Source organism: Metopolophium dirhodum, unplaced genomic scaffold, assembly GCF_019925205.1.
Source record: "Metopolophium dirhodum isolate CAU unplaced genomic scaffold, ASM1992520v1 scaffold20, whole genome shotgun sequence".
Lineage (NCBI taxonomy): Eukaryota > Metazoa > Arthropoda > Insecta > Hemiptera > Aphididae > Metopolophium > Metopolophium dirhodum.
The window spans coordinates 11,451-20,000 of NW_026869908.1; the positions used below are offsets into that span (position 1 = coordinate 11,451).

Sequence of the window (8,550 nt, forward strand, 5' to 3'; positions counted from 1 at the left end):
GACCGATATTTGATTTTCGCTTAACCGCTACGCACTGTGATTGACTGTATTCCGACGGCGGGGTCTCGGTCAACCGTTTTCACGGTTTGCCGGTGACATCGACCGTACCGTTCATCACGGGCAGACCGCAGAGTCGTTGTCCAGGGATATCCCCCTTTGCCGAAAACCTTTACCGCGTAGAATTTCTGCGCTGACCGCGACGTTACAGGGGTGATTACCGTCGCCGAGCTGCGCGCCCGCCGTACCGTCCCGTCGCACGGACCACCGTGTGTGAAAATTCGATTTTTTTTTTTCACTCGACGTCCTCGGTTATTCGTCGGTGCCGGGGTGGTGCACATGACGGCAGCCCCGGCGATGTCCGTCGACACGATTTCGAATTCAACTTTTCGAACGTAGTTTTTCCGTGTGCAATAACTCGTTAACCGTTGGTTCGATCTCGACGTACCCGAGACGTGTTCACGTCGTACGTTCCGAGTACTATAGGACACCGGTGTCCGCGACAATTAAATCGGTAATCCTTTATCCGCGGCCGTACCGCTACGCACGGATTTTGTGATTTTCGCCTAACCGCTACGCACGGTGATTGACGGATTTTCGATTCTCGCCTAACCGCTACGCACGGTGATGGCGAAGTTCCTTCGACCCGGGTGTACCACTACGCGTGAACACCCCCGTCGCACATTGTGAAACTCGAGATTTTGTAAATTTGTGAGCGACTCGGTCGTCGGCGTTCCGCCGGCGTCCGATCGCCAATCACGTACGACAGCAAAGCCACGGGCGACGCCGAAGCCGACGCGTCCATCGCCGCGCACCGGTCTGCCCCAGTCTTCGGAATGGTCAGCAATCCGGTGCCCTTCGATGGTATCCGTCCAAGTTTCGGCGACCGACCCATCTCGCACGCCGAGTGGCAAAACTCAACCGGCGTCGCAGGCCCGCCTTCCGGTGGGCCTCCGACGCGCAAATCGTTTTTTTCAAAAATCGATGACGACTCCCGTTACCGTTCCGCAAGTTACGAGCTCTCGACGCCAAAACATTCCCGCCGCGGCCGGCCATCGTCGCCGTGCCCGGCGGTCGCCGGGGCGAAGCCCCGGGACGACGGACTTCGCGTCGCGTCCCGGCTTCCCCCACGATCTCGGCTGGGGGCCGTTATAAACCTGGCGAGAGGCGCTAGCGCGGTAATTCTCCGTCCGCTGAAAACGGACGGCGTACGCGCTAACCCCGACTCTCGTCAACGCACGGGTCACGTCGCGTCGGGCGAGCGCTCGCTCTCCGCGTGTGTTCGGTCTTCCGCACGCGACCGCCGCCGCAGTCGCCCCGCGTTCTGCGGGTGCTCAGTGCGGCGCTCGCGTCGACCGAAGCGCGCGGTTTACGGGCGCCCGTCCGCGCACGTATCCCACTCGAACCGCGGTCGGTCGTGCGCCGTGACCGTATACCGGTCACGGTCGTTTCGACCTTCCTCGGCGTCGGCTCGCCCACGGGCGGACCGGCGCTCGGACGCACGCGTCCCGAGACGAGTGTCCGCGTCGTCGTCGCCCCTTGGTCGGCGTCGCCGCGGGGATCCGTCACGGGACGCAGTTGTTGTAAAACCGAGATCCCTGGTTGATCCTGCCAGTAGTCATATGCTTGTCTCAAAGATTAAGCCATGCATGTCTCAGTGCAAGCCGCATTAAGGTGAAACCGCGAAAGGCTCATTAAATCAGTTGTGGTTCCTTAGATCGTACCCAAGTTACTTGGATAACTGTGGTAATTCTAGAGCTAATACATGCCGACAGAGTTCCGACCGTCGCGGCGCCCTCGGGCGTCGCTCGCGGGAGGAACGCTTTTATTAGATCAAAACCGGCCCGTCGCGGCGCGCTTCGTGCGCGTCCCGATCGCGGCCCGCGCAAAGACCTGGTGACTCTGAATAACTTCGAGCTGATCGCACGGTCTCCGTACCGGCGACGCATCTTTCAAATGTCTGCCTTATCAACTGTCGACGGTAGGTTCCATGCCTACCGTGGTGGTAACGGGTAACGGGGAATCAGGGTTCGATTCCGGAGAGGGAGCCTGAGAAACGGCTACCACATCCAAGGAAGGCAGCAGGCGCGCAAATTACCCACTCCCGGAACGGGGAGGTAGTGACGAAAAATAACGATACGGGACTCATCCGAGGCCCCGTAATCGGAATGAGAACACTTTAAAACCTTTAAACGAGGATCAATTGGAGGGCAAGTCTGGTGCCAGCAGCCGCGGTAATTCCAGCTCCAATAGCGTATATTAAAGTTGTTGCGGTTAAAAAGCTCGTAGTCGGATCTGTGTCTGGGCGGTGCCGGACCACCCTGGCGGTCCGTCGTGTCGCGGCCGGCCGTGTCGCGGGACCACGTGTCCCGTCGGCGCGGTCGTCGTCGCGCTCGTCAGCCGTCTCGGGGTGTTAGTTACCGGCACGTCGGCCGGACGTATTGTCGGCAGGCGGACACGTGTCTCGGGCTTCCGGCGCGCCGCGCGGCCACGCGTCGCGCGGCCGTCGGGGTTCGACGACGGCGGCCGCCTACTCCAATCTTGCTGCGCGGTGATCTTCACCGATTGCCGTCGGCGGGCCGACACGTTTACTTTGAACAAATTAGAGTGCTCAAAGCAGGCTCAAATCTGGCGGGGCGGCTTCACGGCCGTCTCGTCAAAAGGCCCTGAATACTGGTCGCATGGAATAATGGAACAAGACCTCGGTCCCGCGCATCTCCGCCCTTCGCGGGCGCGCGAAATCGCCCTCCGGGGCGTTTCCGTGCGCGGGCCGCCGGGCCGCGGGCGCCAGTCGCCCGCGCGTCCCGCCGGGCCGGTTTTCGGGACCGGAGGTAATGATCAACAGAGACGGGCGGGGGCATTCGTACCGAGACGTTAGAGGTGAAATTCTTGGATCGTCTCGAGACGAACTGACGCGAAAGCATTTGCCAAGTACGTTCTCGTATGATCAAGAACGAAAGTTAGAGGTTCGAAGGCGATCAGATACCGCCCTAGTTCTAACTGTAAACGATGCCAGCTAGCGATCCGCCGGCGTTTCATTAACGACCCGGCGGGCAGCTTCCGGGAAACCGAAGCTTTTCGGTTCCGGGGGAAGTATGATTGCAAAGTTGAAACTTAAAGGAATTGACGGAAGGGCACCACCAGGAGTGGAGCCTGCGGCTTAATTTGACTCAACACGGGAAACCTCACCAGGCCCGGACACCGGAAAGATTGACAGATTGAGAGCTCTTTCTTGATTCGGTGGGTGGTGGTGCATGGCCGTTCTTAGTTGGTGGAGCGATCTGTCTGGTTAATTCCGATAACGAACGAGACTCTGTCCTGCTAACTAGGCGGGTAACCCCGGGTCGGCGTGTGCGCGGCGCGGGCGGTTTCGGCCGTCCGTGTTCGCGTACCCGTCGGCTCGGCCCGGTATCCCCGAACGCGTTCGCCCGTCGTCCACGGCGGTCGTCGAGCGCGGCCGCGCCATCCGCGTCCCGGCGTGCGGCGGGCGTGTGTCGGCCGGGGGGCAACCTCCGGTCGGCGCGCGTCCGTCGTGCGTCGGGCTCCGTGGTGAAGCGCGCCGTGTTCGCGGCCGTCGCCGGCGGATCACGATACGTTACTAGGGCTACCGCCGGCTCCCAGGAGCTTAAACTCTTCTTAGAGGGACAGGCGGCGGACGAAAATAGCCGCACGAGACTGAGCGATAACAGGTCTGTGATGCCCTTAGATGTTCTGGGCCGCACGCGCGCTACACTGAAGGAATCAGCGTGTGTTAACATTCCTGGGCCGACAGGCTTCCGGGTAACCCGCTGAACCTCCTTCGTGCTTAGGGATCGTGGCTTGCAATTTTTCCACGTGAACGAGGAATTCCCAGTAAGCGCGAGTCATCAGCTCGCGTTGATTACGTCCCTGCCCTTTGTACACACCGCCCGTCGCTACTACCGATTGAACGGTCGCATTGAGGTCTTCGGAGTGGACGCGCGTTATTCGGCCCCCTCGGGGGCTGGGTCGTCGCGCGATCGCGAAGATGACCGAAATCGGCCGTTTAGAGGAAGTAAAAGTCGTAACAAGGTTTCCGTAGGTGAACCTGCGGAAGGATCATTAGAGACGGGCCCGCGGTACCGGCAGCACTTGCCGGTCTCGCGCGCGCCTAATCCGACCCCGTGGCCGCGTGCGCTCGCGACTAGCTCGCCGACCGCCCGCGCGCCGCGACCCCCGACCGAGCGTCGACCGAAAGATGGTTAACGTCGAAAGACCATACGGGCCCCGCCGTGCGTCCGCGCACGGCGCGTGGCCGGTAGAAGTTTCGTCGACAAAAAAAAACACCCGACCCCGAACAGCGGATCACTTGGCTCGTGGATCGATGAAGACCGCAGCTATCTGCGCGTCGTCGTGTAATCCGCAGGTTATACGAACATCGACCAGTCGAACGCACATTGCGGCCTCGGTGACCCGCGGGTCCCGGGCCACGCCTGTCTGAGGGTCGTATACCGGATACTCGGCCAGACCGATGCGCCGCCGGCAGGCGTCCGACGGCGGCGGCAGTCCTCCCGGGGACTGTCCGCCCGCCCGTCGGCCGCTCCGGTGGTGCGAGATTGGCGGTTCGACCGTGGAAAACCGCGCTCGCGCGGCCGCCTCCGGTCGTCCGCCCAAGTTGTGACGGCAAACAGTCACGGGTTCTCGCGTCGTCAAACGGCACGTCCCCGTCCGCCCGCCGCGCGAGAGCGCGGCCGGGTCGGCTGAGAGTCCACGGACCTCTCCGGCTTCCGAGACGCGGACGCGGACGGTCACCGTACGGGCGGAGCGCGGACCGCAGGCTGCCGTGTAATTTAAAAAAAAAAAAAAACCGATACGTTCCGACCTCAGATCAGGCGGGACTACCCGCCGGATTTAAGCATATTAATAAGCGGAGGAAAAGAAAACAACCGTGATTCCCTTAGTAGCGGCGAGCGAACAGGGAAAAGCCCATCGCCGAATCCCGCCGCGCACTTTTGTGTCGCGGCACCTATGGGAGTTGTGGCGTACGGGCCGGCCTCGTTGCCGGGGCGCACGTGACGGTCCAAGTCTCCCTTGAACGGGGCCATGGCCCGCAGATGGTGCCAGGCCAGTAGAGGCCGTCACAGCGTTCCGGGATCGGACCGCGCCTTCGAGTCGGGTTGCTTGAGAGTGCAGCCCGAAGTTGGTGGTAAACTCCATCTAAGGCTAAATACGGCCACGAGACCGATAGTTTACAAGTACCGTGAGGGAAAGTTGAAAAGAACTTTGAAGAGAGAGTTCATAAGAACGTGAAACTGTTCGGGTGTAAACGGACAGAGCCCGCGAGTCCCCGCCGGGCGAATTCACGGTCGGTCTAACCGCCGGCCGGATCTTTCGCTCGGTTAGCGGACGTCGCGACCCGTTGGGCGCCGGCCGAAGGGCTTGGGTGGCGTTCGTCGCGGCGGTTGCGTTTCGGCGTGACCGTTCGCGCCGAACCCCGGTGCTCCTGGTCGGCTCGCCCGACGGCAAGAACCGTCGACGCGGCCCCGTCGCAGGCGGGGTCCCGTCGGTCGGCGACGATTTCGGGCTACTTTCCGACCCGTCTTGAAACACGGACCAAGGAGTCTAACGTGTGCGCGAGTCAACGGTGATCTTACGAAAAACCACGTTTGGCGCAATGAAAGTGAACCGTTTACGGTGCGGACGATGGCCTAGCGACCGAACCCACCGGCGTTCAAAGTCGCGCTGGTCCGCAGTCCGGGGGCGTCTTCGCCAGGTCGGCTTCGGCCGTCCGAGGGCGCACCCTTAGCGCACACGTTGGTACCCGAAAGATGGTGAACTATGCCTGGCCAGGATGAAGTCAGGGGAAACCCTGATGGAGGTCCGCAGCGATTCTGACGTGCAAATCGATCGTCTGAGCTGGGTATAGGGGCGAAAGACTAATCGAACCATCTAGTAGCTGGTTCCATCCGAAGTTTCCCTCAGGATAGCTGGCGCCGATGTGTCCCGCCCGTTCGCGGGCGTACGGACGCCGGTGGGACTCCGCGCTGTACGGCGCGGTAACAACACGCTCGTAACACGGAGGATGTCTCATACGGTAAAGCGAATGATTAGAGGACATTGGGGCCGAAACGACCTCAACCTATTCTCAAACTATAAATGGGTGAGATCGCCGGCTTTACCTGGTACACCGCGTGAACCGCGTGCGAAGCCGGCGACGGAACCCTAGGCGCTTAGTGGGCCATTTTTGGTAAGCAGAACTGGCGCTGCGGGATGAACCGAACGCCGAGTTAAGGCGCCGAAATCGACGCGTATTCAGAGACCATGAAAGGCGTTGGTTGCTGATGACAGCAGGACGGTGGCCATGGAAGTCGGAATCCGCTAAGGAGTGTGTAACAACTCACCTGCCGAAGCAACTAGCTCTGAAAATGGATGGCGCTGGAGCGTCGTGCCTATACTCGGCCGTCGACGGCATAGTGGGGCCGGTCGTCGCTCGCGGCGGTCGGTCCCGGCAAGCCTCGACGAGTAGGATGGCGCGGCGGTGTGCGTCGAAGGGCAGGTCGCGAGACCGCCTGGAGCCGCCGTCGGTGCAGATCTTGGTGGTAGTAGCAAATACTCGAGAGGGGCCCTCGGGGGCTGCCGTGGAGAAGGGTTTCTTGTGAACAGCCGTTGTCCAAGAGTCAGTCGATCCTAAGCCCGGGGAGAGATCCTCGTACCACGGGCGAAGGCGTTTTCGAATCGCCCTTGGGGCGAGAGGGAATCCGGTTCGTATTCCGGAACCCGACGCGGAACCGCTCCCTAGTGTTCGGGGCTCTTTTGTCTCGTCTGGGTAACCAGAATGAACTCGAAGAAGCCGCCGGGGGATCTGGGTAGAGTTCTCTTTTCTCTGTGAGCGTTGTACGTCCCTGGAATCCTCTAGCCGGGCGATAGGGACGCGAGCGCGAAGAGCACCGCTCGTTGCGGCGGTGTCCGTGATCCCCACGCGGACCTTGAAAATTCGAGAGAGGGCCACGCGGAGTCTTCGCGTCGGTTCGTACCGATATCCGCAGCAGGTCTCCGAGGTGAGCAGCCTCTAGCCGCATAGAATAATGTAGGTAAGGGAAGTCGGCAAAACCGATCCGTAACTTCGGGATAAGGATTGGCTCTGAGGAGCGTGGCTGTCGGGTTCGGGTCGTCGTAGAAGCGTAGGCGGTTTTGGCGACACCCCGGCCGTCGCCCGCGCGCCCGGTCTTCGGACCGGGAGCCTCGAGGCGGCCGCGGGCCCGTCGCCGTCCGCCGACCGTGGAACCACCGAGCTTCGGTCGCTGGCCGCGTCGCGGCCGGCCGATCGCCTTGGTGTCGGTTCGCCGTCACCGGGCGGTCCGGCCGCCGCGGCGTCGGTCGCGTAGCCGGATCGACAGCCATGTAACGGTCAACTCAGAACTGGCACGGACCAGGGGAATCCGACTGTCTAATTAAAACAAAGCATCGCGATGGCCCGGGACGGGTGTTGACGCGATGTGATTTCTGCCCAGTGCTCTGAATGTCAACGTGAAGAAATTCAAGCAAGCGCGGGTAAACGGCAGGAGTAACTATGACTCTTTTAAGGTAGCCAAATGCCTCGTCATCTAATTAGTGACGCGCATGAATGGATTAACGAGATTCTCACTGTCCCTATCTACTATCTAGCGAAACCACAGCCAAGGAGGTGGGGCATGTGTGTTTCGCTGGGCGCCGCGGGGTTGACGGACCGCGGCGCTTGCCGAAGGCCGGGGCGTCCACGTCGCCGGCGGATGGATACTGACTTATAAAGTTTGCTAACACCGAGCCAATCGTCCCATTTACGGTTGATTACGTGAATCAACCGGTGACACGAGATCCAATCGCGGCGTCTCCGACGAGCGACTCGCTGGAGTGCGTGAGATGAGAATCACAGAAGGCCAACGCTAGCTCCTATATGCTTAAGGCGTTGCGTCGGGTGATTACTTCTCCGAACATCCCTCATGAGTACCTTGACCGATAGATGGTTCGCATCAGCTATGAGCAAAGATGCGTTCCTGGCGGAAGAGATCAAACCGAGCGGATGGGAAAGCGCACCGGCGACTCGCAGGAGTGCGGGAGATGAGAGCCACAGAAGGCCGACGCTAGCTCCTATATGCTTAAGGCGTCGCGTCGGGTGGTTACTTCTCCGAACATCCCTTATGAGTACCTTGACCGATAGATGGTTCGCATTAGCTATGAGCAAAGATGCGTTCCTGGCGGAAGAGATCAAACCGAGCGGATGGGAAAGCGCACTGGCGTCTCGCAGGAGTGCGGGAGATGAGAATCACAGAAGGCCGACGCTAGCTCCTATATGCTTAAGGCGTCGCGTCGGGTGATTACTTCTCCGAACATCCCTCATGAGTACCTTGACCGATAGATGGTTCGCATTAGCTATGAGCAAAGATGCGTCCCTGGCGGAAGAGATCAAACCGAGTAGATGGGAAAGCGCACCGGCGACTCGGTCGGCGGGTGGGCGGTGATTTGGATTCAGCCAATCGCTTACAAATGACCCAGCCCGGGAGGGAGGACTCCGGGGTTGTGCGCCGGAACCAACCTCGACGACTGGGTGCCACCAAG

At 60.7% G+C, this 8,550-nt stretch overlaps 1 non-coding gene and 1 pseudogene across 1 annotated transcript; both read left to right on the top strand.

The window, feature by feature from the left end:
* The first annotated feature begins 4,304 nt into the window (after window positions 1–4,304).
* Window positions 4,305–4,462, top strand: LOC132953369 (5.8S ribosomal RNA). Its single transcript, XR_009665602.1, has one exon. It is a non-coding gene; the product is annotated as a 5.8S ribosomal RNA (ribosomal RNA).
* Window positions 4,463–4,833: 371 nt separating this feature from the next.
* Window positions 4,834–8,550, top strand: part of LOC132953372 (large subunit ribosomal RNA) — a 7,456-nt pseudogene continuing 3,739 nt past the window's right edge.